Raw genomic sequence first — 12,075 nt, forward strand, 5'->3', positions numbered from 1 at the left:
CCAGCACCCACATGGGATGCGGGAGCTGAGGCGGCAGCTCTACCCGTTGTGCCACAGTGCCAGGCCCACGAAGAGTTTTTTCATGAGCATAAAGTTTCAGTTTTGAAAAATGAAAATTTCTGGAACTCTGTTGCACAAAAATATGAATATACTAGACATCATTGAACTCACATTGTAAAATGAGTAAGATGGTAAATTTTATGTTATATGCCTTTTAACACAATTTTGAATTTTTTAAGTTCAAAGCACATAAATCTTTTTTAAAAAAAGATTTATTTATATATTTATTTGAAAGTCAGAGTTACACAAAGAGAGAAGGAGAGGCCAAGAGAGAGAGAGGTCTTCCATTCACTGGTTCGCTCCCCAACTGACCACAACTGCTGGAGCTGCGCCAATCTGAAGCCAGGAGCCAGGAGCTTCCTCTGGGTCTCCCACAAGTGGGTGCAGGGGTCCAAGGACTTGGGCCATCATCTACTGCTTTCCCAGGCCACAGCAGAGAGCTGGATCGGAAGTGGAGCAGCCAGAACTTGAACTGGCACCCAAATGGGATGCCGGCACTGCAGGCAGTGGCTCTACCCACTATGCCTCAGTGCTGGCTCCCATAAATCTTTCACATTGTGTTTATTTATTTGAGAGGGAGAGAGAGAGAAAGAGAGAGAGAGAGAGAGAGAGAGAGAGAGAGAGAGCGCACATCTTATGATTCATCCCCCAAATGCCCGCAAGTGCCCCTGGCGGAGCTGAAGCAGGAAGCTTCCAAGTCAACCCCACACGAGTGGTAGGGGTTCGATTACCCGAGCCGACGCTGCTGCTTCTGGGGTCTGAATTGTTGGGAAGCTGGAGTCAGGAGCCAGAGATAACAAACACAGGTACTCCAGGATGTGAGGGGGGTGTCTGCACCAGGAAGCCACCCCTGCATTTTTATTGGGTAGAACTCAGACGGTGTAAGAAGTCCAGGCAAGAGCCCCACACAGCACGTTTCCAGCGTTTCCCTACAGTTCCCTTCTGCACAGAGGGAAGTAAATCCAGTCGTGTAGAGAGGCCATAGCTAGGAGCGAAATTTCTCTGAACACGGATGTTTTTGTTTTACCTCTAAAGTACAAATGTTGCTTTATATTTCAGACTAGATTGAGGTTTATTTAGTCATTCCATGCTGGGATCAGAGAGGTTCCTGGTTTTTGTACAAGTGAGTGAAGGAAAATTTAAGCCAACATGGAAAAGCAGATTTACACTGATTCATATAGGACAAAACCTTCAAAGGCTGCAAAAATTTCAAACTTTTCTCCCCCCAAAACACCTGCAGTAGTGACATCCCAAAAAGATTTATCATGTGTGGGGCCAGCGCTGTGGCACAGTGGGTTAACACCATGGCCTGAAGCGCCGGCATCCCATATGGACGCCGGTTCGAGTCCTGGCTGCTCCTCTTCCAATCCAGCTCTCTGCTGTGGCCTGGGAAAGCAGTGGAAGATGTCCCAAGTCCTTGGGCCCCTGTACCAGTGTGAGAGGCCCAGAGGAGGCTCCTGGCTCCTGGCTTTGGATCAGCACAGCTCCAGCCGTTGCGGCCAATTGGGGAGTGGACCAACGGATGGAAGATCTCTCTCTCTCTCTCTCTCTCTCTCTCTCTCTCTCTCTGCCTCTCCTTCTCCCTGTGTAACTCTGACTTTCAAATAAATAAATACATCTCTATAAAAAAAAAAAAAAGAAAAGAAAGAAAAAGACTTAGCATGTGTTTCTGGCCGCTTTGCCCTACCTCCTGGCCCAAGAGCAGCAGGAACTAAAAACTTAAAACTGCACCATATGATCAGAGCCACCAAACTTGGGGACTTGGAGCTCCCATGATTCCTGCTTCCTTCCTAAAGCTAGGACTCTTTGGGAAAGAATTCCTGGTGTCCTTACTCTCGCAGAAGCCTTGGGATCTAATGGTTTGCCACGCCCCCCGTTCACCACTAAAATGCTCACGGAACTACTGGAGCCCCTTCCCCACTAAGTCTTCCTGGAAAACTCCTATTTGTACCTCCAAACCCTGCTTGGACATCATCTCCTGGTGACAACGCCTTTGCTGAGCCCATCTTTTCCAGCCAGGCTGCAGGGTGGAGAGTCTTGGGTGGCCATGCGGGTGATTGCAGACACGGAGGCCGTGAGGAAGTGCAGGCCGTGGTCTACAGAGTCGTCCAGTCCAGCTCCGTGGGGCGCTGGGACATCAGCGGAGAAACGAGAGTGGCTTCCCTCAAGAGAGCGACCCCACCCAGCCCCTGACCCGTGTGACTGTGCGGCGCTCACAACTCCGCTTCTCTCTGCTTCTCCCTGCTTCAGCTGCTACCTCCACTTCTAGTTTTTATTCTGCTCTGGTTCTGTGGCTTTTCTGAGTTCCTCGCCCTGGGGACCACCTATGAGAGATTATGGGTTGGAGAAGTGAGTCAGCTCCCCTGTTGGGTACCGCCCTGGGCTTAACCCTCAGATTAATCCCCAGAGCCTATTGGTAAATGCAAGGGTCATTGCCTTTGGCCAAGGGTCAGCGTCCTCATCAATGCAACCCCACGAGCAAGGTCACACGGCAGAAGGTATGGCCTTTGCTACTATGTCCAGGAGGCGATGACCACACCCTTCCGTTACTGCTTTATCACATACCATAACAGTTGGAGCATTTCTTCCCAGCCCAGTCTTTGATAAGACCACAACCCTGAGGCCAGTAACAGCATCTGCCAGCTTTGCCCCTCCAGTACCCAGCACCTAGTGCCTGGTTCATGTCAGCCAGCGAAGTTACTCGACGTGAAGATCAATCAGAAAACCTGAATGCAAATACCAGTGTTGCCGTTTCTTCCCTCTTTGAACTTGGAGTGGTTGGTTACTTCATCTTTCTGAATCAGAAGATACGGTCGTGGTAAATATAAAACAACACGCAGACATACCTAGCACAGAGGCTCTCTTCGTCTACACCACTGCCACATACTGCAGTTACGTCCAAACATGTCTGCCTTCTCTCCCTATCAGAGGGCAAGTTCTAAGGGCGGGATTTGTGTCCCATTAACTTTTGCAGCGCGCTCCACTCCAAGTCTTAGCAAACTAAGCATGTTTCACATGAATAAGTGCTATGGATTGCCAAAGGGTTCAGAAATTCTATGTGTTTAAAAATCCCTGTATTTTGGGACCAGCACTGTGGTATAGCGGGTAAAGCCGCCACCTGCAGTTCCAGCATCCCATATAGGTGCCAGTTCGTGTCTCAGCTGTTCCACTTCCAATCCAGCTCCCTGCTAATAGCCTGGGAATGAAAGACAGCCCCAGTGTTTCAGCCCCTGCACCCACGTGGGAAGATCCAGGTGGAGCTAATGCCTTCAGCCTGGCCCAGCCCCGGTAACTGCGGCCATCTGGAAGTGAACCAGCAGATGGAAGACCTCTCTCTCTCTCTCTCTCTCTCTCTCCCTCTGTCTCTCTCCATTTGTAACTCTGACTTCCTTTTTTTTTTTTTAAAGATTTATTTATTTATTTATTTTTAAAAGTTACATAGAGAAAGCAGAGGCAGAGAGAGAGGTCTTCCATCTGCTGGTTCACTCCCCAATTGGCCACAACGGCCGGAACTGCGCCAATCCAAAGCCAGGAGCCAAGAGCTTCTTCCGGGTCTCCCACGTGGGTGCAGGAGCCCAAGAACTTGGGCCATCTTCCACTGCTCTCCCAGGCCACAGCAGAGAGCTGGACCGGAAGACGAGCAGCTGGGACTAGAACCGGCATCCATATGGGATGCCAGCGCTTCAGGCCAGGGCGTTAACCCGCTGAGCCACAGCGCCGGCCCCCAACTCTGACTTTCAAATAAATAAATATTTTTTAAAAGTCCCTGCATCTGCCGGCGCCACGGCTCACTAGGCTAATCCTCCGCCTTGCGGCGCCGGCACACGGGGTTCTAGTCCCGCTCGGGGCGCCAGATCCTGTCCCGGTTGCCCCTCTTCCAGGCCAGCTCTCTGCTGTGGTCAGGGAGTGCAGTGGAGGATGGCCCAAGTGCTTGGGCCCTGCACCCCATGGGAGACCAGGAGAAGCACCTGGCTCCTGCCATCGGATCAGCGCGGTGCGCCGGCGCAGCGCTGGCCGCGGCAGCCATTGGAGGGTGAACCAATGGCAAAGGAAGACCTTTCTCTCTGTCTCTCTCTCTCACTGTCCACTCTGCCTGTCAAAAAAATTTTTAAAAAAAGTCCCTTCATCTTTTTAAAATTTTATCTGTTATACAAGTTTCATATTTCATATATACAGATCTGGGAACACAATGGTACTTCCCCTCCACCCTCCTTCCCGCCCACGCTCCAACCCTTCCTCCCCCTCCCTCTCAGATTCCCACTCATAATTTTTACAACGACCTATTTCCAGTATACTTAATGATCGTATAGTTAACCCTACTCTAAGTAAAAGAGTTCAACAGATAGTATGAAGAAAAAGAAACAAAACCAAACACTGTTCCTCAACAGAAGAGACAAGGGCTGGAAACAATCATTGGTCCTCAAAATGTCTATTTCACTCCTATACACTACATTTCAGGTACTCGGTTACCTCCAATCAGGGAAAACATATGGTATCTGTCTTCCAGGACTGGCTCATTTCACTAAGTATAATGGTTTCCAGTTGCTGCCATCTTGTTGCAAAAGACAGGATTTCTTTTTTTTTAACAGCTGAGCAGTACTCCATGGTGTCTGTATCCCATAATTTCTTTATGCAGTCAACAATTGACAGACATCTGAGCTGATTCCATATCTTAGCTGTTGTGAATTGTGCTGCAATGAACATGGGAGTACAGATAATTCTTTCATATGTTGATTTATTTTGGCTTGGGTAAATTCCCAGGAGAAATTCCTGTAGCTTAACAGTATTCAAGAATTACAGACAAGTAGGGAATATAAAGCATCACACGTAAAATACGGTCAACTCAGCTTCGGTATCTGTGTCCCTAGCAATCGTCAGAGCCGAGCGAGAACCGGGTGCCGTTCGTTTTTCAGTGTGTGTCTCCACCTGCTGTATAGACTGGACCGCAGCTGAAGCATTCCTGCTGCCAGCGCGTGGTCCCAGTTTCTGTCGCTGGGCAACCGGAGCTCTCTGCGATTGGGCGCCGCGATACGCGGCCGTGCTCTCGGACACCACTAGAGGGCGCGCCAGCGTTTCCTTCGGGGCACTCCAAGAGGGCAAGGGAGTGGAAGAAAAAGCCAACATGCCACCTGCTTCTTCCACTTGTCTCTAAATGGAAAAATACATGTGGGCATGTCCAGATCTGCATTTCGCATTCCCTTCATTAGTCATGCGATCGGTCAGCTCACCTTTCCTTTTGTTTGCTATTTCCTCTTTCGCCTTTGCCTCGTTAACAAATAAGCCTTTTTTTCCTCTCGGAGGCTTAACCCACAAAAACAAATAGAGATGAGGTCACACAGTAAAGACCGCAGGATTTCGTTGGTGAAGGTGGGGCAGCCGAGGTTGCACCTGAGTTTATTTTAAAATGAAATTTGTTTTTAAAAAAATGGGGAGGTGGGGGAGGCTCCATGAGCCTGATTTTTCATATTTGGCCACTTGTAAAGATGGGGAAGGGGACAGGAGTCTGCAGAAACAAAAACAAAAACAAAAACAAAAACAAAGACTGAGTGGGGGGGGGGAGGACAGGCGGATGCCGAGGGGTTGGGTTGTGCAGGGGGAGCCCTGGGCCCCCAGGCGTGGTCCGGGGCTCCAGCCCCAGCAGCACAGCCACTCCTCGCACACTTCCCTTTCCTCCTTTCACAGGAAAGAAGGGGGCCCTGGGTGGTGCTCTCCTTGACTGGGAGCCTTACTGAGTGAGAGAACACGGGGGTGGGGGGGGTTAGGAATGCAGGATGCATGTTGACGGTGAATCTGAGGAAAGACTGAGAGGAGAGAGCGGGCCCCACCCCGCCCCCCCCAACCCCCCCCCCCCCCCCCCCGCCCCGCTGCAGCACAGCAGGTGACGCATCAATATCTAAGCGCTGGGCCAGTCCCAGCTGGGCCACTTCCCATCCAACTCCCTTGCTAATGGGCCTGGGAAAGCAGTGGAAGATGGCCCCAGCGTTTGAGCCTCTGCACCCACGTGGGAGACCCGGATGAAGCTCCTGGCTGCTGGCTTCCACCTGGCCTGCATTTGGGGAGGGAACCAGTAGATGAAAGATCTTTCTCTCCCTCTCTCTCTCTTTCCCTTTCTCTCTCTCCCCACCAAATCCCGTGTGTGTATGTGTGTGCGTGCATGTGTGTGTTTCAAATACAAGAAAGAAAGAAAGAGAGCGAGCAAGCAAACCAACACATCAGCTATGACATCGGAAGATTCTTTACCAACCTGAGTGTGGAAACAGCACTCCCAGAGCCTCCCCTCTGGAACATTCCCTTTTCACATGGCCAGGGCTCTCGGATACTGCTCTGCCCTCTGCTCTACTGCCTGACAAGTGCAGGGGAAGAAGGCGTCTCAGCAGTCAACAAGAGATAGAGTCGAAAGGGCTGGATCAGTTGTGGGCAATCAGGGTACGGGTTCTGAAGAAGACATCTCCAACCCAAAATGCCAAGCTCACAGCACGCTCAAGAGCAGCTGACTCGAGCTGTCTGAGCAACGAGAACTACCTACCCCTGGGATCGCAATTCTGCTCTTCCATAGCAGGTGGAAGCAAGCTCTGCCGCCTAAGTTTGCGTTGGCTTGTTATGACTTTTGGAAAAGGCCACTCTATTTCACCTCCACAGTTGCAATTAGTCCCATCTCACAGCACCCTAATAACCAGCTGCGCTGAGGGTTCGGAGCCGTTACTGCTCTCTGACATGGTAATAGCCAATTAATTATTACTTACAAGGTTTCAATTACTTTTTATCTTAAATACTTCTGACAGTTCTCTCCAGATAATCACTAAAGAAGGAGTTTCCACCCTATTTGGCTCTTCCCGTAAAGCCAGCTCTAGTTAACTAGCTTGATTATAGTTGCTGACGACTGCTGATTTGCATGTAACAAATACATAAGCATTCACAAAACTGTACTTTAAATTTGTTGCATCTGCAGTTCCACAGGGGACCACCAGGGAACTAAATACTGTACTTGGGCGGTAATTCTGAGACTGAGTTCCAAAATCCAGATTTCTAGGCCTTAAGAATCTGAATCTTCCGAGATTGGAATTATGCCTTTAAAATTTTTTTATTGTGTGTGTGTGTGAGAGAGAGAGAGACAGAGACAGAGACAGAGAGACAGAGAGAGAGCTGCCATCTGCTGGTTCATTCGTCCAAACACCCACAATAGCCAGGGCTGTGCCAAGGCCAAAGCCTACAGCCAGGAACTCAACCCAAGTCTCCTATACAGGTAACAGAAAAACAATAGAGGGCTGGCACTGTGGCGTAGCAGGTAAAGCCACCGTCTGCGGTGCCAGCAACCATATGGGCTCCTGTTCAAAACCTGGCTGCTCCATTCCCAATCCAGCTTTCTGCTGTGGCCTGGGAAAGCAGTAGATGATGGTCCAAGTCCTTGGGCCCCTGCACCAGTCCAGCTCTGGCCATTGCAGCCATGTGGGGAGTGAACCAGTGGATGGAAGACCTCTCTCTCTCTCTCTCTCTCTCTGCCCATGCCTCTGTAACTCTGCCTTTCAAATTAATAAATAATTCTTTAAATTAAAAAAAGAAAGAAAGAAACACAATCTCTTGGACCATCATTGCTGCCTCCCAGAATGTCCACTAGCAGGGAGCTGGAGTCAGGAGCCGGACCCGGGTATCAAATCCATGCCCTCTGAAATGAGACTGGCATCCTAACTGCCAGGCCAAACATGACCCCCACCCCCACCATCTGCTTTTGTAAATTATGCATGAATCTGAGACAAGCTAAGTTAGACAACGTCAATATGATTCTTTTTTGATGGATAATAAGTTCCCTGAACTCCGTCTACAAAAGAAAATCTTTTAGAAAATGAAATCGTATTCGATCAAAAGCAGAGGGTGACTATCTCTATAAAACATGTCTACATCCAATAACTTCCCGGCGCCTCCACCAATCACTACCATCCCTTGGCTAGGCCATTGCCATAGACTCCGAACCAGTCCCCTTGTTCCATTTCCCTGGACTCAGTTCCCCACACAGCAGCTAGAGTAACTTTTTTTTTTTTTTGACAGGCAGAGTGGACAGTGAGAGAGAGAGAGAGAGAGACAGAGAGAAAGGTCTTCCTTTGCCGTTGGTTCACCCTCCAATGGCCACCCTGGCGCCGTGCTGCGGCCGGACACCACACTGATCCGAAGCCAGGAACCAGGTGCTTCTCCTGGTCTCCCATGGGGTGCAGGGCCCAAGCACTTGGGCTATCCTCCACTGCACTCCCAGGCCACAGCAGAGAGCTGGCCTGGAAGAGAGGCAACCGGGACAGAATCCGGTGCCCCGACTGGGACTAGAACCTGGTGTGCCGGTGCCGCAAGGCGGAGGATTAACCTATTGAGCCACGGGGCCGGCGCCAGAGTAACCTTGTAAGGAGGTAAATTCTGGGGCCAGAGTTGTGGTGCAGTAGGTTAACCTGCTACCTGGACACCACATGGCATATGAGTCTCGGCTGCTGCACTTCCCATCCAGCTCCCTGCTAATGTGCTTAGAGAATCAACAGAGGATGACCCAAGTCCTTAGGCCCCTGCCACCCAGATGGAATCCTGGCTCCTGGCTTTTGCCTGGCCCGGCTATGGCTGTCGCAGTCATTTGGGGAGTGACTCAGCAGATGGACAAGCCCTCTCTCTCTGTAACTTAGCCTTTCAAATAAATTCATGAATCTTTTTAAAAAAGGATAAGTTCTTGGGGGCTGGCGCTGTGGTGCAGTGGGTTAACGCCCTGGCCTGAAACGCCAGCATCCCATATGGGTGTTAGTTCAAGACCTGGCTGCTCCACTTCCGATCTATCGCTCTTCTGTGGCCTGGGAAAGCAGTAGAAGATGGCCCAAGTCCTTGGGCCCCTGCACATACATGGGAGACCTGGAAGAAGCTTCTGGCTTCTGGCTTCAGATTAGCTCAGCTCTGTCCGTTGCAGCCTACTGGGGAGTGAACCAGCGGATGGAAGGCCTCTCTCTTTCTCTCCTTCTCTCTGTCTGTAACTCTACCTATCAAATGAATAAATAAAATCTTTTTTAAAAAGTCCATGGCTTACAAAGTCCTACATAAACAGGCTTCAACCTGTTCTCCTAGCATCTTTAGCTCTCCTCCTTTGCTGTTCTTCAAGCAAACCTCAGGGCCTTTGAACAAGCTGTTCCCCAGCTCTTCCCCCAAGCCTTCATGGCTGGCTCCTCTTCACTTCTTTTAGCTGTCTGCTCACATACTGCCTCCTCGGAGAGGCTTTTCCTTACCCACGGGGACCCAGCGAGGATCTGAGAGATCAGAAAGAACCCTTCCCAAAACAGAGCACAGAACCTGCGGGTTGAATAAATAATAGAAAAATTTCACATGGATCTAGGTGCAGACTAAACCCCTCTCTTTATTATGTCTTTGGCTTTTACGGGAGCTTTCCATATACACTCAAATTTCACACAACCTACCCTTGTCTTGTCTCAAAGGAATGATTTCCAACAGGGGATGGGAAGGGCCACACCCTTCTGGAAAGGCCTCCAGAATTCTTAGCGACCAAGGGATGAACTACAGACTTCTTATAGTTCATCTTCATCTTCCCATTGTACCTTGCATGTGGGTACAGACTTAAACGAGCAGATCTGGCACTGTCTCTCCTGGAGCGGTAACACGGCTGCTTCCTGGAGCCCAAGTGTTCGGTGGGTGGCCCTATCGTGGCCACGAAGCTGCCCGTCAGGCATTGCAGCATTGCGGGGCAGAGAAGAGACAGAGAGCGTGGGTCGTCCATCCCCTCCGCCCCCTCCCTGAGGTTGGCAGTGGCTGCTTCCTCCAGCAGAGGGCGTAGCTGAGGTGGGCAGCCTGGCGCTCCCCTAGTCCTCTCCACCTCCCCTCTGCAGGTTCCCTTAACCCTGCCCACACTCTTTGTTAGTCCCTCTTCCGTCACTCCTTCTAAAAGAATGTTTCCATGTTTATTTTCTTATTTGAGATAGAGAGAGAGAGACAGAGAGAGAGAGAGAGAGAGAGCCCTTGTCAGCTGGTTCACTTCCCATTGCCTGCAGTGGCCCTGGGCTGAAGCCGAAAGACACGAGCTCTATTCCCGTTTCCCGCCTGGGTGGCCGGGTTCCTTGAGCCATCACCCGCTGTCTGCCAGGCTGCACATTAGTAGGCAGCTGGAATCAGAAGCCGGAGCCAGGGATCGAACAGAGGCTCCTCAATACGGGAAGTGGACATCTAAACCATCAGGCCAAACACCTACCCCCCACATCACTCCTTTTAGGTGAGCAATTTGCCTGCCACCTGCTCTCGGAGCAGTCTGTCTAATGAGGGGCGTGTCACTGATAAACCTAAGCTATTCCAGCGACTCTCTCTGAGCCTTTTCCTCCTGTCTCTGCTTTCCTTCCCCTCTTCCCGAGCTCTTCTCAACCACAACTTCAGGCGTGCTGACCTGACCCTCTGCTAAAGGCAGCACTCCAGGAAGTCTCCGTCTTCTGCAGCGCCCCACAGAAAAGGGGCGGTGGCTTTGAGTGCCTCTCAGAATACTTGTCTTTTAAGCACGGGGAGTTTAAAAAAGAATCGGCTACTAACTATTCTTTAAAACGACTCTCCCACAACCACAACACCTGTCACCCCGTTTATTCTCAGCACCCCATAAGCGACACTACTTTAGGCAAGACAGGTTGTGTGAGCATTTAACCAACAAATATCAGCAACTGCGAAGTCCAGAAATAGCCACAGCGAGGAGAGAGGATGACTCAGTCGGCCGGCCGGAGCCGCCCTGCCCAGGACCGGCCCTCCTTAATTACGGGACACTACACCGTCATCTCTGAGGTCACCCCTGGGCGTCACCTAACCAATACCATATGGCTGGTTTCCTTGGAGAGGGCGCTCTCTTCCTCCTCCTAGCTACCATTAGAAGTTAAAGTGCCTCGGGCGTTCGGTGGCGCCACTACGTCGCTGCTTAGGTTGCCTGTATCCCAGGCCAGCTTCCTGCACGTGTGCACCCTGCAAGGCGACAGCCTCCAGTACGTGGGTTCCTGCCACCCGTGTCGGGGATCAGGATTGAGTTTCAGGTGCCTGGCTTCAGTCCGACCCAGCCCTAGCTGTTGTGGGCCTTTGGGGGAGTAAACCAGCACGTGGAAGCTTCTCTCTCTCCCTCTCTCTCTCTCTCTCTCTCTCTCTACCTTTTACATAAATGTCGGAAATTTTTAAAAAGAAGCACAGTGTCTAGGCCGAGAACTCTCCTGTTAGCCTTGTGCTCAGCAATGAACCCCTTTCTGAGGCTGGCCAGTGCTCAGGCTGTTTTCTGGTTCAAGTCCTGGTCGACAGCCTCAGCTTGCAGGCCCTCAGATAATATCCCTTCGCCGCACTGGCTTTTCATCCTCTCTAATGACCAGTAAACCTTGCCTAGCTTCCAGGCTGTCACCAGGGTAAAGTCCATCTGGGCAACTACAGGACGCACTGAGAAAGGCAAAGTATAGTCACAGAAGAAAGGCCAGTGGCTTCCAGGAGTTCAGGGATGAATCGGTGGAGCACAGGGCATTTTTAAAAATTATTTATTTGAAGGCCGGCGCCGCGGCTCACTAGGCTAATCCTCCGACTAGCGGCGCCGGCACACCGGGTTCTAGTCCCGGTCGGGGCGCCGGATTCTGTCCCGGTTGCCCCTCTTCCAGGCCAGCTCTCTGCTGTGGCCAGGGAGTGCAGTGGAGGATGGCCCAAGTGCTTGGGCCCTGCACCCCATGGGAGACCAGGAAAAGCACCTGGCTCCTGGCTCCTGCCATCGGATCAGCGTGGTGAGCCGGCCGCAGCGCGCCGGCCACAGCCATTGGAGGGTGAACCAACGGCAAAGGAAGACCTTTCTCTCTGTCTCTCTCTCTCTCACTGTCCACTCTGCCTGTCAAAAAAAATAAAAAATAAAAAATAATTTATTTGAGAGACAGAATTACAGACAGTGAGAGGGAGAGACAGAAAGAGGTCTTCCATCTGCTGGTTCACTCCCCAAATGGCTGCAATGACCAGAGCTGAACCAATCCGGAGCCAGGAGCCAAGAGCTTC

The sequence above is a fragment of the Oryctolagus cuniculus genome, chromosome 14 (genome assembly GCF_051225735.1).
Source record: "Oryctolagus cuniculus isolate XC-2025 breed Fujian yellow rabbit chromosome 14, ASM5122573v1, whole genome shotgun sequence".
Classification (NCBI taxonomy): Eukaryota; Metazoa; Chordata; class Mammalia; order Lagomorpha; family Leporidae; genus Oryctolagus; species Oryctolagus cuniculus.